General features: G+C 45.7%; 1 protein-coding gene across 6 annotated transcripts in view; it reads right to left on the bottom strand.

Annotated features, from left to right (window-relative positions):
- Positions 1 to 27,372, bottom strand: part of ZNF423 (zinc finger protein 423) — a 234,758-nt gene that overhangs the window by 97,678 nt on the left and 109,708 nt on the right. The window contains exon 1 of one of the 6 annotated variants that reach the window (XM_046899704.1): positions 22,977 to 23,350. The exons of the other annotated variants lie outside the window; for them this stretch is intronic. The gene's annotated coding sequence lies outside the window, so the exon portion shown is untranslated. Of the gene's footprint in view, positions 1 to 22,976; positions 23,351 to 27,372 lie in introns of those variants that run through there. 6 annotated transcript variants of the gene reach the window in all.

Below are 27,372 nucleotides of genomic sequence, written 5' to 3'. Positions count from 1 at the left end.
CAGCATTTTAAATAAGAAACAGCTTTCAGAACAAGCAAGCAAACAAAAGTGTTTGCCACCCAGTAAGAATGTTTCTCGGTACATCAGTGCTGCCCTACAACAAACGTACTGCGTGAGATCTTTCAAGTCGGGGCGGTGGTAAGCTGCTGTCTGTGATCTGATGACTCGCGCTGCACCGCACAACAGAACCGTCCGCCGAAAGCTGCACTCTTCTTCCAACAGATCTTTGCCCTTTTGACTGGAGATGGCAAACCATCAGCCGTCCCTCTCAGACTTCCAGCAGAAGAGCTGCAATGTCAGCTGAGGGCTCTCCTCCCACGGCTCACACCCCTGTGTGAGCCCTACACCCCTACAAATATGAATTGCTCAATTTATTCTAGTTAGTTACTGTCCCTGTGCCTCGATTGTGGATGCATAATAGAGTAAACTGATAATTAAGGAAGGTGCAGGGCACAATTATTTGTTTAAATGGGATTAAAATAAGGGCTGGAGAGTACACTGAATCATCTCAGTTTATCCCTGAAGAGAAGGAGGTACAGCAAACATCTTGGCATTTGCAAATAAACGCCTCTTTCCCTACCTTCCCTCCCAAACAATGCTCCTTGCATTGAGGGCAGCCTCACAGACATTGGCACTGATAACTGAAAACTAAAGGGAATAAAGGGAGAAGTTTTTTTCAAGGCCAGGCTGAATCAGGCTCTGGGCAAGCTGATCTAGCTGTGGATGTCCCTGTTCCTTGCAGGGGAGTTGCACTAGGTGACCTTTAAAGGTCCCTTCCTACTCCAAGGATGCTATGATTCTGAGTTTTGTTCAATAGCTTCTTCCCTAACTCTACCCATATAAAGGAGAATTGGTGTGTTTACAAAAAATATCTGATGATGTTAATAAGAGGAATGAGGACGTAGTGAGGAGGGTGCTATCAGTTACCCTAAAAAGCTGCACCTTGGTATTACAGGTACTGTAAACGTTTGCCTTTCTATAGAGGAGTCCACTAAATTAAAGTGGTTGGAAGCTGCAGGTGGGGTGAGGACACGGCTGAGTTAAAAACCAAAGCAACAGCAGTAAAGCACAAAAGAACAGAAACAACAACAACAACAAAAAAGCTTTCAGGGAGATTTGGAGGTGCATCCCAAACTCTGCCCAGAGAGCAGCACAGAATGGCTTATTCCCTTGGCACAGCCTTCTCATACAGGAGAGTGACAGAACAAGGTACAATTCACATATTAATTATTTGGTTTGTCAAGGCTTTTCTAGTATTTATTTTATTTCCTACCAATAAGGCTTTTTTTTTTTTTTTTTCATTTGCAATTATCTTTTCCATCATCTTGGATTACCATACCTTCTGCCTTTGGACTTCGTATGACCATAACCAGGACACGGGAAGCTCTCACAAAGTCACTGTACTCAGACACAACAGTGACTCCATCTTAATCCCGTTCTTGGGCTGGGCTGATGACAGTGAATCTGATCTGATTTTTCTCTCACTGCGTTGCTTTGTATCAAAACACCCACTTTGCAGTGGGTGGGGTCTAATAAAATAGAAAGCAGAGGTGTGGGCCCAGAAGGAAGAGCCATTATAAACGCACAGAAATACACCATGTCACCCAACTGCCCAGTTTGTACAAAAGCATTAAAAAGTCAGCTGAGTCCATATTTTGTAGTTTCAATATATTTTCCACTTTAAACCATTTTATTATCTTTCTAATGTCATTAGAGAAGCTTCCACTGCAGCCACAGGAAAGCAGACATCCCTTAACAGTCCTACACTAATTCCTGCCTGAATTTTTGTGCAAAGTGTGATCAGGTAACAATATTTACCATGCACAGTAATTATGAAAAACTGTGAGATTGTGTAATTATGTATTTTAATTACATGATCTGATTAGCTTTTTTAATCACATCATAAAAAGAAAGGAAATTCACTGAGGTTGTCAGAAAGTTAATAAAAATAAGGTAATTCACGGCTAAGGCTCACCATGGTGCCTTTCTAACTACTTCCTTGCTACACCCCACTGTGCCTAGGTATTGGAGGTCAACCATAAGTATTAATTTCCTTACTTTTATTAACTTTGGTGACAACATTCGTGCTCTTTTGGCATGTTTTTTTTTTGTTGTTTTTTTTGTTTTTTGTTTTTTGTTTTTTTTGCTGTTGTTGTTTGCTTCATTAGGAAATGTTTCTCATTTAGCTCAGTGATATTTTAAGGGACGACAGACTCTCCAAAACCAAAAGCCTGGTTGATGTGGAGCCCTCCAGAGAGCCTCACCCTCCTGTGTCCATGAGCCCCCCAAAGGCCGCTCCATGGGGCAGCTGTGGAGCACTCACTGTCACGTGGTGCCAGCCTGCAAGGCCTGATCAATTCAGCATGTCACGCAGCAACTTGGCAAAGCTGGCTGGCAACTCTGGGTCACGCTGAATCAGGGCCATCACGATGTGTGCACAGTGAACCCACTGCTATAGAAGGAAGATGGAAAGTTGCCTGAGAGATTTGGGTAGGTGGAGGCAGAAGTTGAGCCCAGGGCCGCCGAGCACACACATGGATGGCACAAAATGGTGCCTTTCCCTATGTGAGGGCACTTCCAGCAAACTAATGGCCCCTTGGGCCTGTCCCGGCAAACCGGGCTGCCGTGTGTGCATAGCGCGGGGTGAGGAGCCTTCTCCCACACCCAGGTCAGGCCAGAGCACGGCTGTTTCAGCTCTGGAAAACAATTTTTCTAACTTTTGGATGCAATTCTGCTCTAAGGAAACATTTTGTTTATATCCAAACTGGGATTCTATAATGTAATACTTGGCTATTGGACTCAGCGGCTCTGTTTTACTCATTGCTGGTTCACTCTCTCCCCTCTGCAGCCCTTCTTTCTTTTTCCCTTTTTCTGCTGTTACCTTTCCACCCGCTCTCACATTGCTCTCTGGGGAGAACAAATCACTCTGGGAGGTTTAGCGGGCTGACAAGAGCAGAAATTCAATCGGGTGTGCGTGCAGGGCCAGGCACAGCAGGGCTGCCCCACTGGTGACCTGGCCGGGCGGGCACCTCGCTCCACGGGGCCACCTCCTGCACACCGGGACTTCGGCGTGCCTGCTTTGGAGGAGAGGGCTGCCAAATGCTGACAGGCCGAGAGTTTTTTTATTGGAGCCGACACAAAATGCAGTTCACTGGGAAACTATGCTCCCAGAAGTGAAAGACCACTAAAAAAGCCTCCTTTTTTTTTTTTTTTTTTTTTTTTTTCCAGGAGAAGTCTAAAGCACCTTTGGGCAAGATATCACTTAGGTTTCTCATTTCTATCTTAGGAGACACATAACAGTGTCCTTGCAGCCCTGCCCTACCCGTGGAGAATATACAGAGGTGGCTCCGGCTGCAGAGGGGCAGAGGTGGGCGGCCAGGGGATGCTGCAGCGCGCCATGCACCGTGCATCGCCCCAAGCCCTGCCCCTGGGCAGCGGAGGCACTCCTTCCACTGCTGCCTATGAAAAGGCGTGGAGAGGGGGACACAGGATGGTGTGAATGAGTTTTTGTGTGGAAAATGGAAAACATTGGGTGCAACAACAGGAATTCTTTTCCTTTGCGCACTATTTGCTCCTACAGATTACGTTCGCAAACTATAGCTTTCAATGTAGTGTAGCCAAAAGCAACCTAACAGCATAATTTGCTTCCTGGGTACTTTACTTTTAAATTCTTCTGTGGACAATGAAGTGGAGATTTGAAAAAAGAAGAAAACAAAGAACCCCCTTCTACTCATGTGCTTGCAAACCTGGGTAAACTTACAAGAGCCCATCTTTTAAACAACCAGCATGATTTACTCTGCTCGTGGTGCAGACACTGCCTTCTGCCAGTAAATCTTAATGCACGCAGCGAGCGATATCTGACACTCTGCAAACTCAGTACTACAAAGAACTTGCTCAGTTGAAGGTATTTATAATATTTTTCTTTCACCACTGCCTGTATTTTCACTTTTGCACTTTTACGTGGTGTGTGTCTCTACTCAATGAAACTAAAGTATCTCTCTGACACTTATTTAAAGTCTGCTTTTTATTTTTCTTTGGTATTTGGTTCTTTAAATGGCATAAAAAGGACCTTGAAACCGTGTTTTTTAAACCGAGTTTCCTGACTGATAGTGAGGGTTTAGAGAGCTATAAATGACAAATACTGGGGACACATACCAGTTATTTCCTAAAACTAAAGGCTTTTCTACCATGATTCATTACCAACCTCTAGCCAAAGACATCCACAGACAAATTCTCTATCCTTGGGTTTACTCAGCCTTGATGCTTTGAACTGCATCGTGCTCCTTACTAATCATCTCTAAATAATTCAAACACTTTCCAGGATCCTGTTCTATGGCAAGCTATTTTCTAACAATTTTAAGTAATTTTAAAAGTTCCCATGCAATACTGGCTTTTCTCCTTCCCCTCCACTTACATTTTCCATCTCGCTTCTTTTTGTCATTTCTCCATCCTCTCCCAAACTCAAATTATTAGACCACAAGCGTGGGCAGGTCCAGACACCCAAGGGGTGAGCCAAGATCTTCTCTCCTGGGGAAACTGCCATAGTGAACTCAATGACTCTCTGTGATGTTTGCTGGTACTAGGGAATAATATTTCCCTTGGGCACTTTCTGGATAGAGTCTACCACCTGGGTTAAGTCATTATTACAATCAAGCAGAAAAAAAAAGGGGGAGGGAGAGAAAAGATGAAAAAACACTACAGCAAGCATCATTAAAGCTCATCAAAAGTGCATTAGAGAACACCTGATAATACACTCTGAACATTAATGATCCTTACGATATACCATATTAATGCAGATGTTATCTGAATTTGTGGAAACAAAATTTTACATCCACTCATTTCCTTAAAATCAGTGTTAAAAAAAAACCAACAAAACCCTCTCAGAACTATTAGTCGCCTATCTCCAGAAACAGATAAATAAAATAAAGCCCCTGATCCTGTATGTGTTGCTGATCACAAATCTCAAACAAGTCCTCTACCTTCAGAATGCTTGTTGGCATTCACTGGCAACACGCTACAGTTAAAATGGATGATGGTAAGCCAATATTAATAAAAGGATTGTGATTGTGTCGGCTTAAATTGGACTATTATTGCCACTAAGATCAATTTTACTGGCAGCCTTAAACTCTGCAATGCTGGGCAGCAATTTCCCTTGCAATTTTTCCCCCTTCACGTTATGAGGGAGACGCATGAATGCCATCGAATTGATAGTGCGACTCTATTCCAGGGTGCTGAGTGCCAGGTTATAGCACGAACAGCTTAGTTGCCCGAAGAGCCTAATACTTCAACCAGTAACTGAAATGGAGGTCAAAAAATTAATTCTAGGCACTGCTTAAGTCCTGTGTTCCTCCTTTACGGAGCCTGCAAATCATGTCAAGTTCTGCATAAATAGGTTTTGTGGGGGTATTAGAGGATGAATTACTGTCATCTAGGTGCTAGTGCTTAGCAAAGCAAGGACTATCAAACTCATTTTGCCAAAATCCAATGTGAATTGCTGCTCTCAAAGAAAGAAGGTCACCCAACCAAGAACACTTCATAACTAGAGCTGTGAAACAAAACAAAAAACTCTAAAACACACATGCATTCTTACAAAGACACGTTTTATAAATACAACAGTTACCCCTAAAGACCACTTTTTCATTGCTATTTGAAAGCTAAAGTGAAGTCTGTTTCCTAAACAAGGAGCTGATAAGGTTTGCAGCATCGCAGAATTACTTCTAGAAATATGGGAAGCAGGAATTATTTTTAGTGCAGCTGAGAGGCCAGGCGTATTTCAGGCAATCTCCCAGAGCCTGCTTCTATACCATGTGGGACATAAACCCACAAACTATGAAAGAACCCAAATCAGTCTTGTTTTCTCAAGTGACATCCATTATCCCTCATCTGAGAAAATTAACACGTGTATCCAGAAGCTCAATAAACTTAGCTCAGAGCTAAAAGTGTAGGATTAACTCTTTCTACATCACAATAAATGCCATCTTTTAAGTCAGCACACTGCTAATATATTCTATTTTGTACTCAGTGCCTCTGCCATTTAAAGCAAACAGGGGCATCAAAATGCATCTACACTCAAGTGCAGTTTCAGAATGTTACAGTACGCAGGGTAACAGAACTTCCAAATTCCACACAGCTACAGAGATATAAAAATGGAAATGCAGAAGGGCCATTAGACCAACACATGCTGTTTTGGGCAGCATTAGGAAGAGTGTCACCAAATGAATAAAAACCAGCTTTTGTGCAAAGCCTCTTTTTTATTTTTTCTGAAATCTGAGTTAGCCAGTGTATCTAGCAGTAAAATGCCACGAACGTTAAATATAGGCAACCTTTGTTGCTCTGCCAGCTTGTTTCTACATCAAATGATAATATTTGAAGGGTTCTATTCCAGGCGAGTGTTCAGTACATTTTTCATCTTCCTGATCTGCCATAAGATAGGAAATTCAATGGTTCACATTTACTTTCCTTCCTTATACTCAGATTAATAAACTGAACAGTCCATAAATCTGAACGGTACTTCTTCTGAAGAGTTGAGCACAAACACTTAAAATGACTGACAATGCAGAATTCCCTAACCAAGCACACAGAAAACTCCAGGCAGGTTTTCCGTTCCTAGACTGAGTTTTCCTTACACACGTGGTCCCGCAGTCTGCCACGCCAAAATGAAAAGCAAGGTATCCAGACCAAACACAAGCAAAGCTTTCTTTGATCCACCACGTGCACTGTACTTCTTTCCAAATAGTGCTCTGTGGTGGCTAAATCAGGAAGGCAGTGAAAAGCAAGCCACAGTTTGTGGCACTAACATACAAACGGTCAGGCAGTTTTCTGTAAGCCACTTGTCATTCCTCCCAGAACACACCATGCACCTGGTGGCAGACCTTCCTGGGGCCATTTTGCTAGCCAGCTACCTAGCAAGAGTGCAGGAAGCACAACGTGCACAGAACAGCGAGTTCTGAAGCAGGAATAATCATAATAATCTGATCATTACCCCAGCGCTTTAAAAATCGAACCCCCTGGCGAGAAGCCAAAATAAAACATGAAAGGCAGCCTCCAGCAGCCCGGTCAGAGTCAACACTCGGGTGAAAGCTGACTGCTTCCTCACCCTGACAGCAGGCAAGAAAAGTTGGAGACATCTGCTTGGGGGTCAGGGGTCAGGCTGGCCGGGGCCGCAGAGCGCAGCGCGGGATGGAAATGTGCGCTCACACTGAGCCGACGCACCCTGCCTCTGGTAGTGCGGCTGCGGGGGGCTCTGAGAAGAGGTCAGGGGCTGCCCTGCGTTGCACACAGCCGGCCCCATAACAGACCCACCTCGGAACCCTGCTGCCAAGCTGCTGGTGCCTCTGTGGAAATCTATTGTATGAAGGTGAAACGCTGCTGGGCAGTGAGGAGCGAGGGGGAAAGAGTGTGGGAAACAGCCCTGTGAGCACCCAGGTTAGAGGGGAGAGAGAGAATGTGCTCTGGGGCCAGGGCAGCAATTGCCCTGCAGCCAAGGAGAGGCCCGTGGAGCTGGGGAAGTGCGCGGAGGGAGGAGAGGAGCTGCTACCAACTGACCGTAACGCCCCGATTCCCACCTCCCTGCAGCACTTGGGGAAAATTAATTTAATTTTTGCCAAGTCGAGTCTGTTTTGCCCACAGCAGTAATTGGTAAGCAATCTCCTTGTCTTTATCTCGACCTAAAAAACAAGAGTTTTTCCGTCTTGTTTTCTCTCCTCATCCTGTTGAGGAGGGGGAGTGAAAGAGCAGCGGGGTGGGCAAGGTCAACCCACCGCAGGGCAGCAGGCTGCAAACACCTCCCCAGAAGAAGACAGAAAAAACAGTACCTAAGTCTGTACCTATGCCTTTGAGGTCCTGCATTTATTGTTTGTATAACAGTACATATTCCACTAGAAACATTTCTACTGGTTACCTAAAACGCAAGGACTTGCAAACAGTATGAATAAATACTGCTGAACTCCCACATTGGATGCTCTGGCTGCCATCATGAAGCTCTCAAGGTCACTGCTACCTGCACGCTAGTTAGGTGTGCACATCATCCCGGCGTGCTGCAGCTCTGCTCTGCTCGGGAGTGTCTGAGGTGGATGGGCTTTTTCAAGGAAGAGGGAGCAGCAAGTTGTTCCAAAGAGAGCTTAGAAAGAAGAACAGAACATCAGCAAACGTAAAACATGAAAGACAGGTTTCACTGTGTGCTGAAACACTGGGGGCCAAAAAGCAAAAAGGCTTCTAAGTTGCTGCATCTTTTAGAAATCAAAAACCTAACAATGAAAGATAAACCTCCATTTTTTTTTTTCCTATAGAAGAACTTTGATTTCTTGGAAAAATCAATAAGACTTGATTACTGAAAATGGCAAAATGAACACGAACACCCTTCAGGCATCTCTCAGGTACCTCTGCAAATCACACAGCAATGCCAGACATGCCACTGCTGCTGATCGCTTCCTCTCTCACACAACAAGAGCTTTCTGAAGATGGAGTGGAAGAAACCATCAAGCTAAAAACAATGCCTTGACTGAGCAGCGCTGGTCACACCAGGCTCGTGGTGCTTTCAGAACCTGCCCACGGGGATTACTTCAGCAGTAGATCAACATGAGTCAACTAGTATATGTGGTGCTACAAAGCGCCTAGTGATCTGAAATGTGTGTGATGGTCCATCCAAGACAAACTGCTCTGTTCCAGGATGCACAACAGTAAAAAGAAGAAGTACATTCAAGACATTTGGAGAAGTCCGAGTGTCAGCAGTCCCATCAAACAGAGCCACACATTCATATGTGAGGCCTTGTGGTGTCACTTGCTAATATATCAGTCTGCATTCTTGTACTAAGCTCAGCTTACGACCCTGTTGCAAGACGTCCACGAAGCAGCTCAAGTTAATTAAAGACTATCCATGATTCCTCACACATCTCTGTTACACCGTTGCTTAGCAGCACTTTGCCTGTGCTTCCTCTTTTACAAAAAGTGGCCTCCATAACATAAAGGAGTAGTTCAGCTCTTCAAATCAAAGCTGAAGTTCTGACTTTTTGAACAGACTGTGTGCACTGACTTCTTAGTGTGGCCAACAAACGCCTAAGTGAGTTGAGCTCTTTCTTTGCCCATAATGGGAAAAGACAAATGTTTTAACATGAAACATTTGCCAGGCACTCTGCAAGCAAAACAGCATTCAAAACAGTATTCACAACTACCTTCCAGCTTCCAGAAAGGGACATCTGGGGATAGAATCATCCACTCTGTCATCTGACCAAGGCAAAAACCACGTCTGGTAGAAGTTGACTTGTCTCAATCAATGAGCTTCTGAACTCCGAACAGAAGATACTTAGCAGAGACCCACATTCATTCTCCCAACAAGGATATGGCAGAGCCTTGCATATGTCTGACATGATCAAAAGGAAACACTGCAATATGTCAGATCACAAATTATTACAGCCTCTTCTCACCCAACATGACGTGTACAGATCCCACAGTCCACACATTCAACTGATAACACTTTTATCAACACATAGTCCCATAAATGTGTAGGTTTTCTTTTGTATAGGGTTTTTTTTCATCATAATTGCTTATTATTCATAATTGTTTGTTACTTTTCTTATAATATGAAGCTTAGCATGACTTCTGCTGGGAGAAGAACAAGTTGTGGAGCTGTTTTCCTTAATGGGGTTTTCCTTTATGGGAAAACTCTTTAAAGAGGGAGAGGGACCAGGACTACCTTGCAGTCTGCACTGAGAGGATTATTAGCTCTTGGGAGCAGCACAAATCGTTGTGCCCTTCTTGATATTGATATCTATCACTCTCAAATCCTTCATGACTGAGCGGAATGCAAACTAGAGAGAAGGGGCAGAACCGTACGGTGCAGCTGTTTGATAAAGAACTAAGAAATGGTACCTCTGTCTGTGGACTTCATAAAATAAGGTTGTGGAAAACGATATATCAAGTCTAAGGGCAGAAGCAGGAGCTCAGTGGCCCACAATGAGGATACTTAACTTCTATTTTGAATTCAAACCTCACATTTTCAAACGTCGTAATTTCAGCAGACACACAAAAAAAGGCCAATTGAAATTCTCTTAGCTGTTGCTGTTAAGTCAGACATCTTTATCATAATGCTGCATATACAAGCTAATGCAAGCCACAACCCTGAAGGAAGCCATCTATTTCTCATTAGCTATATTCTCCCCATCTTGTCCATGTTTGGTTTTATTTGGTTTTTGTTGTTTGTTCTTTTTACTATGAAACAACAACATCAAGAGGCAGTTCTGTACTGCCTTACAGTTGCACCCCACTAACACGAGGATTTACTGCTGCACCAAGCGAGCCATATGGAGTCATAGAGCTCCTCCTTCCCGTCCCCGTTCCCGTTTCCCATTAAAGAGGAGTCATTTAATGGGCACTTCCCCTTCAGATGCACACACATCTACAAACATCTGGCAACTCGAGAGCCAGCCACTCTTGGTATGCTATGTAATTTCTCAAGTCTGACCCGTAATTCAGCTTAGATCCAGACTGTCAGCAATTTCCAGAAATAAGAGCTAAGGCACTTGCCTGATGCTGTTTTCATCAGCACAGACAAGCTGCCTGCAGTTGTAAACAGGAGTGTGACTCTGCTGAAGCACATTTTTGAGGCATCGGAAAGCAGAAGTCCACAGAGCTCTCTGCGCTCCCCATTAGAACATATTCTGTCACTCCATCAGCAGTGTTTACTATGATGGGCCGTAATCTGCTTAACATCTTCTGACAAAGCCTGTGCACTTCTGACAACTTTGATTCCAGAAGTTCAATGGCAAGGGAGAGAAAGCGACTTCCACAAAATCCCCCTTTACGAACCTGCACACCCTGTGTTAGCAGACACGATCATCACTTATTTGTGCCTATCAGCTTTGATGATAATTGCAACCCACTTGACACTTGAAAAGCAGTATTACCAACAAGAAATCTGATAAATATGCAACAAAACCTAAATACAATAATTCTATTTGTCTTCAATCCGCCACCTCTAAAACTGTTTCAAAATATTTGTGTGTTAAAGACAGGAGGGGGATGAGGGAACCCTGCTCCTTCAACCCAAATGACTGAATCGCTGCACTAATTAACACAACTTTTTTATTTTTCAAGTTCAGTGAAAGAATGCCATCTATGCAAAATTTTGATCCCACATTACAAAATAATTACATGATAATTACATGAGCATTAAGATGTCTACCCCCCGAGTAAAGCCACTGCACCCAACCGCTAACTGAGGCAGGCCTGGAATGTTTCAGCTTATTAAGGAGAAATCCAGCATTGAGCAAAACCTCCAGCTGAAGCTGATTTCCACTCTTTTACTCCTCTGATTTCTAATTAATAATTAAAACATGTTCCTTTCTTTGGAAACCCAATTAGACTTGCGCATCAGCCTGAAAACAAACTTTTTTTTAGTAGCTAAGCTACTTCTCATGGCTTAATGGGGCGGCAGGAGTGTTTTCTACAGGGCTCCACTGACACAATTCATTTATTTCTTTCCATTCTACAATGGAGATTGTAATCCATCCCGAACAATATAAACATTACATTTGCACAGCTAATTAGGATGTTGGCAGTGTGAATTAGTGACCCTCTGATTTCTTCCAGTCAGGGCTGCCCCTGCTGCCTGCGCTCCTTAGGATTCACAATTAGGCAATTATATTTTCAGCCTCTTTTTTTCCACTCTAATGCTACCTCTTCCCTCACATTTAATACAACCGTACGCACCGCAAGAGGAGCTGTGCTCTTTATTTTGGGGTTGGGAAGGGGAAGGGAGGGAAGAGGAGTGTGTCATGTTCAATCCTTTTCTGTTTCAACCTGTGCTGACGCGACACCAGAGAATGGCGGAAGGTCTGGGAGCCTGCAAATCACTTCCATAAATGTTTTAAAGGAGTGACTGTGCAGAGTGGGTTGGAGATCCGTGCTGACTGGGAATGAAGCAGAGGGAGAGATGCTCAGAACAAGCAGCTCCTGTCCACGGGTGCAGCCGGCGACTGCAGGAGCTCCGCAGAGGGCCTTGGTGGCTGAGCTGTCCGGAGGCACAGAATGATGACAAATTGGAAAGAACTCAGAAGAGGGCAACAGAAGTGATTAATGGACTGGATGGGCTGATTTATGAGGAAAGGTTAAAAGGTCTAATTGTATGTATCGTTGTTACAGAATAGCTGAGGAGGGTGCAGGAACTGCTTACAGGGGGCCCGCATCCTGTAAACAACGTCAGTACGTCCCACTGAGCGAGTCAGGATGGGTGGAAGGCGATCAGAAAGCAAAATTTTATGCTAGACACCAGGAAGATATCTGTGATGAATGTTAGAAAGAGCTCTTTCTAAAGGGAAGGACTAGAAGCCTCATCACTCGAAAGCCGTAATGGACAAAGCACTAAGAAAATACACTGCAGGGGATAATGTCTGTTTTAATGTTGATGCTTGTTTAACTCACTGACTAATGTGCACTGTGGAGAAATAGTATCTTTGTTGAAGCACAGTATATGGCTCAGTTCTCCTGTGCTGTGAGAAGTTCTCCATGAAAACCACTTGTTATTAAAGGCACAGAAAACATTCTGGGCCACCCCAGACTAGCTCCTGATCCACAGCTGCGAAACCCACAAGGTCTAACGTTAATAAGGAGTGCAACATTACCTCGCACAATTTTCCAATGTTCTCAAATGTTAACTCAGTGGTTTTAAAGCTCTGTAACCCCACCAGCCCCAGCCCAGACCTCCGTGCAGAATAAAGCCCTTCTCTATTTTCTTTTTTAAATATGGAGTCACTTTTATGTCCTAGGAAATCAAGTGTTTAAGAGCAAATTAACCTTGGCATTTGTGTGACTGAAGAACAAAACTAAATCAAGAGAACGAACTGCTCAAAGTAACGAACCCGATACTCTTACTTACACCCGAGTAAATTAGGAATACTGCCATCGAGTTGAGCCAGTGGAAATACCCTGAAGTAGGACTGGTATAACTCAGCAGAAGACCAAGCTGCACATAACCAGAATGACACATTTCCAGGCCATGTGCAGAGCTCCAGCCCCGGGAAGATAATGTGCAGGCAGTTCATGGAGCCAGGAAGCACTGATGGCAGTCACAGCAGCTCCACGGCTGGAAAACCCACACGCTGCCGGTGCTCCCAGCGAATCACAACAGACACCAGGCCAGACCGGAGCACTGCCGGCAAATCATCGTCTGCAGAGTAATTCCCCCTCCCATTTTACACTGCCACTATTCACAAATACAGCTATATATATTGTCTGTAGAGATATAAAATGCTTCAACTTGTACAGCGATCTGCCCATCATCCTTCCCATGCATGAGACTACACACAGCCTCCAGCTAGCACAGCTGGACCTCCAGGTGCCAGATTAGGAGGAACCAAAAAGGTCCTTTTCCAAGAAAAACACAGCTCTCCTTCCCCCACCCCTGCTCACGTGCATGTGCAGAGCTAAGCAGGCTTGAGGGGCTTCCTTTATTCCCTGATACATCACCATTAAGCTCTACTGTATATATCTGATTCAGCCAAGTTCTGTCATTTAATGCTTTGGATGTAAATTATAGGAAGAGATCGCTGACAAAAGTACAGTAGACAACAGATGCTCTAGGCTGCAGGTTTTTTCAAAACTACTGTTTCCTTTACAGCTCCATTTATTGGGTAAGTAGAGGAACACGACAACACGTTCACTGCCACCGCTGCCGCAAGAGAGAAGACGAGCGGTTTCCCCAGTGTTGCCATGTAAATCAGTTCCTTCCCCACACAGAGCCCAGGGCAGCACAGCAGGAGCTCTGTGAGCCAATGAGGAGGGGAGTTTGGTGGCTGTGTGCCTCAGTTTCCCCATCCAGGAAACGCAGTGCGCGCTGCTGATCTACTCCGCAGTGTTTGTTTAAAACATTGCTACAGAATGAAACGGCCTCGGCGAGTGTTTGAAGTTCGGCTTTCATCTGATATCGCGAATGTTCAATTGAACTCTGAGTTCAGCTCCTCAATTGACACCACTTAAAAGATTTATACAACAGCTTTACTCATCCATGAAACTGAGCCCTCTTGTGTAGTTTACAGTACATTAAATCACTATACATCAGCACAGGTTTCGCGGTCCGTGGGAGGACAGTCTGAGAAAGCACTGAGAGCAGAACACTGTGATACCAACCTGGAACTGAAACAGCCACAGCCCTACTGCAGCTACCAAGTCACACCGTGTGCACATTGCAGCAACCGCACCGATCTTCCTGAACTGATGGGAGTCTGCAGAACTGGAGGGAAGGCAAAGCGTGCAAAGGGGCTCTCAAGAAACTTCGGAGTATCGATTGAATTTAAGATCTGCCAAGGCTTGCCATTTCGGCTCCGACTAGTCGCTGGGTCTGGCACCACGTTACGGCAACAGGAACTCAGTGATGCATCTACACTTTTCGTTACTAAATTCAGAACTGCTTCTCTTTTCGCAGGGCTCCAGCCAGCCGCCCCGTCAGCCTGGCTGCTCAGAACAAGGCAGCCTCACGGCAAAGCTCTGAGCACAGAAGTGTAAAGAAACCTTTAAATTTGGCTTTAATTCTTATTTCATCTATTTCCTGTGTTTATTTCCAAAGCATTTCCAAAGGCTATTTGCTTAACAGACCAGCTTATCTACATCTCTTTAGCCACACGTATCACTCACCAACATGATTTTATTACAGCAGATATGTTATTATAGCTTAACCTTGCTCTCAGTTACTAATCAAAAACAACCCGAGCAAGCAAATTGAATGCTCCCAGTTAACCAAACTCTCTTTCCCTTCAGCAACAAATGCAGCCTGGCTGCCTCACAAGGGAGCCTCCAGGTACACACCCACAGGTCACCCACATCGGGCACATTTCTGAGGTCTAAATTTAGCTGCTCACATTTCCCCAAAACTTTAATTCCTGAATGTTGCGCTGGGACTGTTAAAGTGCTACACCTGAAGGCTGCAGTCAGGCTGGGCTTCATTCATGGCAAATGTAAGGAATGAAGTGGCTGTAACACGGCTAGGAGCAAACAGAGCAGCACACAGACCGGGCATTCCGAAGCTGAGCTTCATCCCACAGCAACGCTGACAGTGCTCTAGATAAGTAAGAGCTATGACAGTGAGCAGCATATTAAGCTACTTAACCAGGGGAAGAGGAGAAAAGGATAAAATTTTACACACACATGGAAACGCTGAATTCGCTGGCATACCCCTTAGATTTCCAAATCCCTCCTTCATGGGATGCAGAATCAGTCACTGAACGCTCACTGCGGGGGTCTGAGCCCGTGCCCTCCCTCAGGGCAGTGCTGTGGGGCTGCATGGCAGCAGGGCAGGTGGGCCACCGGCCCTCCTCTTCCTCACAAGGCCGAGCACTGACGCCGGCCCCGCTTCTCCTTGTGGCAGAAGATGGAACAAATCCTTCTTCGTAAATGTAAGTTTTAAATTTATATAATAACAGCGAATCCACCAAAGCTGCCAAGAGACATCGAACTCATGGGATCTGTGAAAGTTTTTCACACCTGTGTTTTTCTCCTGTGCCTAATATTATGGGAGGCATTTCGGAGGATTTTACAATGCAAGTTTCAATGAGACACTTACAGTCTCCCTCAGGCAAATTGTCACAGCTGCAGAGGTCTGCTACCCAGCTGCCAATCAAGGCAGGCAGGGACTGTGTGCAGGGAAATCACAAAACAGGCAGCTTCATTAGGCTGCTGGAGCCTAACTAGGGGCTATCTGGGCATGCTCAAGCCCTTAAACAGGGCTGGTTTAGAAAGAGTAATTTTTCCTTTCCTTTCCAACTCGAGAAAAGACTCTACTACTTGCTGAGGAACGCGCTGGTGCCAACTTTCCCTTTCCAATTTCAGTGTTTGTTTTGCCCTGTCTAAAAAAAGGAATTACATCACCCGAGAAGTCTTTATTATTAGATTAGCTGATATCGTTGGAAAAAGCGGTCACGGTTACAGGTTCCACGTCCCGCTGCCAGCCCTCAGAAGCGTGCCTACTTTTTCCAGCTCCAGAAGCTGCTCCAGTGAAATATTAGCTCTCCCCACAACCCTTTCTCCCTGCGTTTCCTGGATCACTGCTGTACTAGAAGAACTAGAAGAGATTTTTTCCTCCTTCACTCCTAACGCAGAAGGATTCTGAGGGAACTGACCGAAGTAAGAAGAAAAAAAGAAAGAGAGCGAGATCGGCAGACAAGGACAAACACGCGGTTCAGCCCAAATGATAATCAAGTGGGAAATCTAAAAGCACATGGAAACAAGTGGCATATTGTAAGCCATTTAGCAAAGTTAATTATAGGTATTCACTACATCTGCCTTGGCCCCAGTTCAGCAAAGTATTTAAGCATGTGCCCAGCTTTAAGCAAGCACAGGCTGCGGAGCCGATGCGTCCAGCCACGTGCTGCAGTCAGGCATCTGCTGGAGCACTTTGCTGCTGCAGGACCGTAACGTATCACAGAATCTCCCTGAAAGATATCTAATAAACAGCTGTTATTTCAAGGAATACACAAACGCATCGCAAGTTTTATGTCCCTGAAAGTGCCAGTGTCGTGAGAGTATAATTCCACACATAACAGTGTTTCAGCCATGGAGGCCTTTTTTGCATTACATATTCTATGAATGAAAATAATAAAGCAGACATTAAGCTCCAACGTAATCACATTCTGTCCTCTCTCCATCTCCACACTTAACTTTGCTGTCCTCATCGCTTCTTTGTTATTTCTTATTGACAAGACAGTTTTCCCAGGAAAAGAGAGACAATACATTGCTTTTGTTATGATTTGCTACACATTTGGATCTGCTTCTAAGCATGGAACAAACTAAGGGAGTGTCCAAAGTAACGTTCAGGTGGCACACAGGACACGTCTGATTTTCGGAATTTCCAGAGGCACGAATCCCGCCGAAACAAAAGGCACTGGGAAGAGCCCAGCCCTCCCTCCGTGGCATTTCAAGCTAAGCTGGATGTGGGTGCTTCGTGTCCCGAAGTGTGAAATTTCTGTGCTACGTGCTTAAAATTTCAGGCGGATTCCCTGAGCGGCGCGCTGTGCTGAGCGACCCCCGCGCATGTGAGCAGGCCGGGCGCAGGCAGCCGGAGCCATTGTTGGCTGGGCCCGTGGGGAGGAGGTGCTGCCGGGGCAGATGGGACCGCACTAATGCGGCAGCTCCCGGGGCGGCCCCCCGGGAACGGAGCCCTGCCACCACCACCTGCCTCCCTGGGGCCGCGTGGCGCGATGCCACCGAGCGCAGCACGGGATGTCCCCAGGGGTGGCGTGGCACAGGGTGCTCCGTGCGCCCCCGCTGCGCTCGGCCGGGCCCGATGGCGGTCACTGCCGGCACAGCCAGCGATGGACGTGCAGCGCGGGGCGTGACGGACTTGGGGAATTTCAAGCTAACAAAGACCCCAGCCCTCCTCTCCTGCTAGTGTTACTAATAACCTCCACATTGCTATCCATCCTACCTGAGCTAACAGTTTATAAAGCGCCACCCGCAGCTTGTCCCTTATAGTTTATTAACATACACTAATAAACAGTATGCTTCACTCCCACTGTGCTGCCAAGTGAAGCCAGTCAGAATAACTGCATTAGCTTTACTGTTCTTTCTCAGCACATTTTTTCCACATGGGAACAATTAGGATCAACTCCCTCCAGATTATATTTAGAGATCCATCATATTTGAACCAAAATAACAATAATCATCTTTTTCACAAACGCATCTGTAGGCATCCACAGAAGATTAACCTGACTGACGTTACCGGAGGCTCTGAGCCTCCTCGCAGCTCCCTGCTTGCGAAGGGTTAACGCTCCCCGGGCTCCAACTTGCACCTATTGTGCTCAAGTTTAAAAATAAGATGTGAAAGATGCATTATGTAAGGCCAGCACTGCTATCCTGCCCATCTCCTATTTTGGAATTAAAGATCATCATTGCTCACATCAAAGGGGCCGGGTGAGAATAAAAGAAAAGACAGGAACAATGAAAATAGCTCCCCGACACGAACCAGATCAAAGGACCAGGCACAGAAAATGAGGAGCTAGGGGGTCCTTTAATTACTGTCCACATCCTCCAAGTCATGTGGTGAAAAAGAAGGGAAAAAAGTTTTGAAGGCCACTGGGTTTTGTCTTGCTGTGGCTCCCGTTTCCACAGTCTGTGCCAGTTCCCTACAAACTGCTCTGCTTTTTATTTTTTCATTTTTATTAAAGTCAAATAGGACTCCTGGACTCCAAAACTCCTCCCTTATGCCAGGAGGAGGAGAGGGAAGGAGGGGTAAGAGGGGCAGGAGTGGAGATAGTCTGCAGCAATCGCCTGAAACAATTTCAGGAGGACTGCTCCAGGCAGCGCCCCAGGAGCTGCGCTGGGAAGGAGAGAGCTGGCTACCTGAGGCTAGTCTTTATTTGCAGGCCTCCCGGGTTGAGCCAACTTCAAATTCACATAGGGCACTGCTCCGTGGGGCAGCAGATCAAACCTGGCTACTGGCTGTTTGAGCTCAGCAGCAGAAAAAAGGATTGCTCTGGGACTGAGCGTAAGTAGAAGCATGATTAAACTTCAAACATATCCCCCCACCCCCCTTTATACACAGCAGACAGTTATGGCTAATATTTCAATATGGACTTTAAAAACACACTGAAAATAACTTACTACAGCATGCTGGGTGAGAGTTTAAAATAATAAAAAATTAAACTAGCTGTATTATTGCAATCAAATCAAATGTTCAAGTTTACCTTTCCTGAATAATTAAGGGACTGTTATTTAAAAGGATCCCTTTTCATTTCCCTTAGACATCAAGATTTAAATTTGGATATTTGACCACGGACTGCAAAGACACATCATAGCTTTTACTTCCTTCTATTTGTGTTTCAAACGCAGAGCGTTTCTCCCTAATTACTCTTATGTTTATTTTTAAAGGACAGGATAAAAATAAGTGGTACTGGGAAAAAATAGGACAGTGATTTAAGAGTTGCTTTGTAAGAAGCTGACCAGACTTTCTAGGAAATAATGGTGTGTTATCACTGCTTAAAAGATTTTGGAAAAGAATAGAGCCAGGACCTTCCCAAGAAAGGGCATTTACTAATATAGATACTAGCGGCAGACACAGACAGAAGTCACTGAAGAGGAAAATGTATTCCCGTTTCAGGTCAGTTTGCTTGGATTTATGCTGTATGTCAAACTAAAGCATGAAAAGCATTCAAATAGAATGTTTTAGTCTTCAAAGAAGGCAGCTAATGTCACCAAGACATCATCTAGAAAAGGGAAACACAGGACACAAAGGCATCTTTCTCCCCATCCTATTTGTGTCTTGGAAATCCCTTAGACGAGCAGTACGGATGATGTTTTGAGAAGCAGTTTAACCTCCAAACTCCAGTTGAGTGCCAAGTTGCTTCATCTTTCTTGTGAAAGTTGCCTCCATCGTTTCCTGCTCTTGGACACTAACGTGCAGTGAACAGCCATTCTCAGGAGGACAGATGAAGACTAAATTAAGCAAATACAGACTACAAAGCTGCTTTCCTAAGTGGGCACCATGCCTAGGCTCCACATCTAAGCAGCATGCTAGGTGCGTGTACCGAGTTCCAGTTTGCTGTCTTGCAGACATCCATGTTGGGATCCTTGCCCAAGCAAGTCTTCAAAGCTGCCATTGCTCTGCTGGGATAAACACGGGAGCAGTGGGACAGGGACGTTTGCCTCTTTGTAACAGGTCTCAAAGTATCACATTATCCATTTAGATAGCCTTTTGATTGAGAGAGCTTCCTTTTTGGGCTTAGCCCCAAATGCTGGGAACAGACGAGATGGTTTAAGAAAGTCTCCAGGTAAAACATGAAAAGGATGCTTAACATCCAGCTTCTGACAAATAGCTGCACTCAGGGAGCCACAAGGGCTAGGGAAATAAACACGGTCAATTAAATGAACTGATTGAAAAGAAATCAGAGATCGCTCCGGGGAAAATTTGAGATTCAGTCATACAGCCACTGCAATCTTTTTGGGAGGGGGTAAATGGGGCAAAAGCCAGGAAGAACTGCAGTGCCTCACTCGTTTGGCAAAAGGTGGCCGCCATAAGGAAGGAAATAAACTTTAAAGGAAATAAAATACAAAGAAAAATCTATGATGGGTTCAAAAGGAGGCTCAACCAGCTCACTCAAAGTCTCAGTACCAAACAGGGAATTGTGCTGGGGGAAATTCAGACAGCAGTAAAGACCCTTCATCAAATGTTTTGTCCTTTCCACAGACTGTCCTGTGAAACACACGGATAGATGCTGAGAAATATTCCAAAGCACTCCAAGATGAATTAGCAAAGATAAACTGAATGAAGAGCAATCTAGTAGGGGTGGTGCAAAATAAATCTCTCTTTTTTCTTTAATCTCATCAGAAAAAGACCTACACGCTCATTCATGGGAGGGAATCATTTTTCTCATAGTTCAGTTATTTTTGATGCGCTTTTTCAAAAGACCTCAGGAACACAGTGGAGTCAGCCAGAAGTAAAGATCTGCATGGAAGAGTTACCTCTGCTTTGTGTCTTCGCCTTGCAACTTTGACAGTAGATTCAATATGCAGTGATGGGCTTTGTCTGGGCGGTGAGCTCAATGACATAAATAACAGAAGAAGGCTGAACATAAACAGAAAGTATGCTTCTCCCCCAGATAAGTAATCTGGAAAGGCCATAAATGTGACAGAAAGCTGTTGACACAATGCCAGCATATCTAAAAATCAAAACTAATGAGCTCAAGCTGCCGTCACTAGGAGCACGTGTGCCTTTTCCTGTCTCACTTTCTGGGATATTGCTGCAAAGGGAGGGAAGTCCTGAAGTAGCCTCTGACTCTGCCTCAAGAGAAGGGTATCTTGTTAACTAACCCAGCTATTTTTCCCAGAGAACTCAAGCATCATTTGCTATTGGGGTTGTGGAATTCTGATTTTTACTGTGGAAGTCAATCACCTGGTCAATTCTCATTGTATCAAAAAAGCACCGTTCATCAAGGCCCCTGAAATTGCACCAGAAGCAAAATTCCAACCTCCCTTTCTGCTACAGATTCTTTTTGGGTTTTGTTCAGTCACAGAATAATTTACTCTGGAAGGGACCTATGGAGATCACCTCTCCACAAACTGTTCCTCAAAACTGTTTTGAGGCTACCACCATAAAGTCACAGGGCATACTGAACACACTGTAATTCTTCTTTTTTTTCTTGGGATGATAGGTTGTAAGTAAAATTACTGCTGTAACAGACTGGCTCCGGGAAGCCATTAAAGTGCCTGGGTACGGAAGATGCTACCCCATCACACCCTCCAGAAGCAAGACATTTGTTCCTCTTGCTTCACAAGTCCATGTCTACAGCAGCACTTCAAATAGCTAATGAGGCAGCAGTTGATACTGGAAAAGAAAGCAGAGCAGTGTTCAGCTGTTGGCAGAATTGCTTGGCCAAAAGAGCAGAAAAGTAAAATAGTGTAGATGCATTCCTTTCTTCCAGTAAGTTTCTGATTTTTGAAGTTTCTGGACCATGCTAATCCTCTTTCCATCTCTTCCTCTAATTCTGCATCACCTCTGCCATCAGAGCACATAAGTCTGTCTCCCTCTGAGGTCATCCACTCTCCTTTCCAACTGTTCTGTCTACCAGCTCTGTGAATCTAAGACTGACGGTGATGTGGGCCTATAAAAGCGGTATGAAAGAGAGAGCGAATGCTTGGCAGTCAACTGAGAGACCATTCCCATGAAGATCCAGATAAAAAAAGAAACTTTGTCAAAATTACGAGACAGCCCAAGTGAACTGAATGAGTATTCGAGGATTAGGAAATTAATGTAAGATTACATCAACAACAGAAACATCACAACTCTTCCGCACACTTTCATAATACTAAAAGACAAAAGCATAATTCTGACGCCTCTCAGTAATTACACACACTGCCAGAATATGGCACTGATGTACACGTGATTTGTCTCGAATGTGACTTAACTGATGCCTTACTGAGCTTGTCCTCTCACGCTGATATGATGCTTACGTAAGATACTCACATATTCATACTGATATATTTTTGAATAACAAATTTTGCTCAAAGACTTTATGTTTTTCAATTTGAAATCATTTTTAAGTGTGAGGTCCTAATGCAACTCTATATCTGATAAAATTTGCAACCAGTCCAAGCTTTTCCCTTTGAGTTTAACTTGGATGTATTCCTGCATGCTTCCACGACATCAACTTAAAATAAGCTGGTGAATTTCCTCCTTATTCTCCGGGGCAGATGTAATGTTCTGGCTGTGACTTGAGTGAGACTTTGTGAATTATATGGCAGGAACAACCTCAAATCCTAATTTCTGAATATTCAACTGAATATCTTAATGATGTTTTTGACTGCCAACAGACACAGCCCACACCCAGGAAACAAAGGAGACCTGGCCTGTGAGGCCACAGAGGTTTGTAACAAAGCAGGGAAAAGGAACAGCAGGAGTTACTTCACCAGCAGATCTCCTCAAGTCTTTACCAAAGGGACAGAAATCATATTATCATTTTGCTGGTGTTTCCCTCTCCATTTCTCCTTATTCTGCTCCCTCTCATGCTGATATTTCGTCCACTGCTGTCTCCCAAAGAGCTTCTACCCCATTACTGCTCTCCTTCCTTCACTGCTACACAAATTCACCCAGCTTTTAACCTAGCACTTTAAAAGGTAGGCTCTGGCAGAATAAGTAAACAAGTCACACAAGTTTCACACCGAACTTCTCTTTTCTTTAGGTTATCTTAACATACAGTCTCTAGGTCTGAGAAAGAAGTCCTCCTTCCCCCACCATCCTACCAAGCAACACGCCTTTTGAGCTTGCTTGGGAAAAGCAAAGAAATGGGAATCTAAATAAAAGTCACATTTTTTTAAAGGAATTTTAAGTCTTCATTCTTTCTGAAGTTCAAAAGCAAGAGATGCCACAATGGTGCCCCTATTTAAAATCCTTAACAGGGATGGACTTTGGGCAGCAGCTCACTCCTCTTACCAGGGATTTCAGGGCCAGCACCCACAGCCGTACTTCACAGCCAAAGCACATGGAGGGGGAACCTCACCTGTGGAACACCCAGCCCGTGCAGATGGTGAGAGTGAAGGTGGGCCGTCGGGGAGAGGAGGCCTCCAGGGGGTGCCTCGGGCTGCCTGAGGTACACGTCAGTCAGTGGCCGCGATTTCCCCCGCCTCCAGTGTAGTTAATGAAGATCACTCCGGCTTTGCAGGAAGAAGAAAAACGCGAGCAGAGAGCAGGTGCTGCCTGCAACTTCCTGAAGTCAAGTGAAACCTTCTTCAAGTCTGAGCTCGAGCAAGCAGAATCAGAGGGCATAAAGCTGTCTTTAGCCCCAGCCTGCGGCACAGCTCTGACAAGGCAGGGACAAGGACACAGAGCAGCTCTGCTGAGCCCAGCCACCACCTCATGCCATTCACCCAGCTCTCTGCTGGCTACCCAGACCCAGACATCAGTCTGGTGCGGTTTCCACACCCATTTCCCCTCAGCCTTACCTCACACCCTCCACTCGCTCCCTGCCACAGCTGCCACGTCCCCCTGCCTGCACCCCAGTCTCCTCATGGCCTCACAGCACCAGCCCCATCACCTCCTTCGCACTTCCTCACGCCTCCACATCACAGGAGGGTGAGGGAATGGGCAGCAGGTCCCATCTCGGCCGCCCCAGGGTGCCTCCGCGTGGGCTGAGGCAGTGCCTGCCCTGAGGCAGCAGTGAGGAACGCTGCGCTCACCACCACGTGCTGTCTGGGGCTGGCCCTCCAGCATGCAGCTTTTTTAACACGGCTTTCAGTTAAAACCCACCTCTTTTATTTCAGGAGTTTGTTCATGAGCAGTCTGCACCTCCAGCTGCCTCTGACTTTTGGTTCCCGGCATCCTACAGGCTCATACCCAAAAATTCAGCACAGGAACCATTCTAAATCTTTCTCCAGGAGGTACGAGGTTTGTCCTTTCCTCGCGCTCCTGTGGGCAGGGCTGGCAGCTCTGAGGGTGCTCAGTGCCAGGGGCTGCGGCCCCCGTGCCGGCAACGTGCCAGGGCCCGGAGGAGCTCAAAGGCGAGCAGGCAGTGTGTGGTGCACATCACCTCCATGAGTTTTGCTTGCTTTTTTCTATCCAAACAAACTCGTAATACTTTTCACTCAGGAGCTTGTTTTCCACATCACTGTCAGCACTTCTGAGGCCAACAGACTGCGAGCACAGGCCAGCTCTGGACAGGCTGGAGCAGAATGGCTCCTGAGCACGGCGCCAGTAACACATCATACTGCCTGGGGCAGCTCAGCACTTGTCTTTAGGGCAGTGGCCAAACAGACCAGGCAGAGGCCTGTGACCTCATTACATTTGTGGGTTTAATTACACCAGAACCTGGAGCTTCATGGGAGGCTGGCAGCAGTAGCCCAGTAGGCTCTCAAGCCTACAGCGAGAAATCAGTGTGTTCTTTCCACACGCAGACCCTGCAGTGACAGCCAAGTCCCTGCCTAAAGTTGCTCAGCAATGGCTGCGCTGGCCTATGTCCATAAGCTTGTAACATGGTGCCTTCAAGAAAGACTTCTCTCTTCAAAGCTGACCCGCCCCTCTTATGACCAGTGGTCACGACGAGGCAGATTATCAGCTCTTTCAACAGAGGAGATCCCACACTCTGTTCAAAACAATATCAGCTGTGATTCACAGCCAAAGGCTCAGGGCTCAGGATACCCTTCTCCTGCCCAAACTGCCAGCAAATGCTCCTCTGCTTCATAGTTGAGAAAAATCCCATAAATTTCAGCCTATGTACAAAATGTGAGAGAGTACCACCAAAAAAACTCAGCTTCTTCATGATAAAACAAACCAGAATGCCTTGCCTAAATAAGACTCTTTCATTTCACCAATACATTCACACGTGCATTTGTTCTGGGATGGGAACCAACAATGTCATAGCAAAAGCAGGTTGTTGTAATCCTTGGCTAATATATTTCCCAGGTTAGGGGCTATTTTCCTACCTTATGTTTGATTTCTTGTCCTCTGGCACTACAATACTGCCTGCCTGCCCACCTTACCCTGGGTCTACACAGGAAGAAGAATATACTGTTAGCACTTGCAAAGTTCCTTTAAGATATACAATACTGTCTATACAGCCCATTCCTTCTTAGAGAACGGCTTTTTAAATGGGCAAAGAAATGCCCTCCACTGAAGAAAGAAAGATCTAATGTGTGAAAAAATGCCAGCTTAGGTCTATGGTGTCACGGTCCACAGGGGAGGCTTTTCCCCCCCATACTAATTACCTACGAGGCAGGATACAGCACTATACATTAAGCACCATGTCTGATCAAGCAGAATACTTTTTTAAATGGTTTACTGGTTATTAGGTATCCTGCAATCTACATGCTGTGTTGACATAAGATTTGACTGCTTGTAGATGCAATTTCCAAAGATTAAAAAAATAGGTTTTATTTACCTGAAGTACACAAAATACTACTGCTCCTGAACACTATACCAGGAGATCCCCTTAAAAAGAGAAAGAAATTCTGGCTGAAAGGTTGCTAGTGAGGAAGATGCAGAGTGGTGGCAATAAACCTGAGGAAGAAGCAGTACGAGATTCCCGCAGCACAAATCTCGGTGTGCTCTGCGCATACCTTGTGCTGGGATAGGAGGCTGCAGGGGTAGAGGAGAGGACGATGAGCTGAAGGAACGCCCAGCGTGCATCCGCTGCATCGCCGTCCCCAGGCAATCCCCTTCTCCAGTGCCACCGTACATTGGCTTTGTGGACAAAATTGACTTCTCATCCCCTGCAGCCAGCCAGCTACAGCCCGCCAAGCTGACAAAGCCATTGATTTTCTTCGTCCTTAAAAGCACGCTCCGCTGAGCTCGGAGCCGCGTGCTTGTAAGTTTAAGGGGGGCGCGTTTTATTTAATTGTGCCTTTTCTTGGCCTGAATTTCCCCCAAAAAGCTGAAGAGGGCATGTGCTTATTATCTTTCAGTGCAGCACGCGGTCGGTGCAACCTGAGCTCTTCGGATACTTCGGTCTGAAAATTAGAAAAAAATTAATTGCGAGGCAAAACAAGGCTGCTCTGCGACTGTGATTCAATCAATTACCATTATCTGCCAGCGCAGCCCTCCCCGCCGCCCCTGGACCACTTGTGTTTAACTTTCTTTGCCAGTCGCCGCGGCCCCGCAGTGCGCTGGCGGCATGGTGCTGGCGGCTGGCTCCCGCGCGGGGCCCTTATCAGGCGCTCCCAGTCAGCGGCGGCCCCGCGCAGCTGCCGGGGACCCCCTCCGTCCCCCGCGTTATCTGCCGCTGCAGGCCTTGGCCGTGAGGAGGGGGCCCGCGCCGCCCCCGGCCTCCCAATTGCCCCAGCCAGGCCGGGCTGTGCCGCCGGCCGCCCTGCTCCCGCCGAGCCTCCTCCGGCGAGCCCAAACCGTCTGAAGAGAGGCAGGAACAAAACCGCAAATTTAGATTAATAAAGCATTTGTTGATTCTACAGAAACTTAGCAGGCCCCTAAGAAATCCACCAGAGACCTGTGCAGCTCCAGTAATTTTCTGTTATATTATCTTTCTTGTAAAATACTTCCCCAGACAGAGCCCCCAAAGGGGCTCAAATATCACTGTGACTAACCGAAATCAATGTGCACTCACCTATTGACATTTTTACATAGTTTTTGGATTTAGTATCCGGCCCAAAACACAATCAAATCTTCTGCCAAGGAAATAACAGGCACTTAGCTAGTCAGCTATTAGTGTTACAAAGGAAAAAATGTGGGCACCCAAGGGAGATGGGAGAGACGGCATTGACGTCAGGGGTAATTGGGTGTCTGAGAGAAATTGCCAACGGCTGGCCAAAACCCCCAGAGGCCCACACAAAGCTGAGCTGCAACTCTAATAAAGGAAAGTAAATTCTAGAAAGGGGCTTTGCTGCAAAGAAGCCTAACAGGAACCAAAAATATCTCCCACATACACAAACACATACACACAAATAAAAAATAAAAACTACATTGAGGAGCTGCTTTAGCACATCTGTTTCAGGCTAAAGTGCTTTCTACTTTTTTTCCAGGACCACATGGATTTTTATGTTGTACCGTATGTTCACCATCTATTTTTATAAACAGAATTTTTTAAAGAAACTTATCACAGAGCTGTAAACCATGGTCTCCCTGTCACCCACTGCAGCACAGTCAGCACTGGGTTAGCCCTTCCCTTAAGAAATCCGACCCAAACTTCCATGGAGGATGGGGAGTGCAGCAGGTTCACCATGGTGGCTGTGGCAAAGGAGCTGTCCGGCAGCAGGAGGGCTCATACACCGACCTGCTGCTTCAACTCTCCAACCACGGCACCTCATCACAGGCCAAGTCCTAGAGATCTCAGAGCAGACTACCTGGGCAGAGCTCTGTGAGAGCTCAGTGGATCTAGCCCCTTCCTTCCATTCTCCTAGATCTCTACCTCGCCAATAAAAAGTCGCTGTCCACAGATGATGCTTGGACAT

Source organism: Gallus gallus, chromosome 11, assembly GCF_016699485.2.
Source record: "Gallus gallus isolate bGalGal1 chromosome 11, bGalGal1.mat.broiler.GRCg7b, whole genome shotgun sequence".
Classification (NCBI taxonomy): Eukaryota; Metazoa; Chordata; class Aves; order Galliformes; family Phasianidae; genus Gallus; species Gallus gallus.
The sequence above is the reverse complement of the archived record's forward strand: the minus strand, read 5'-3'. Positions and strand labels throughout refer to the sequence as shown.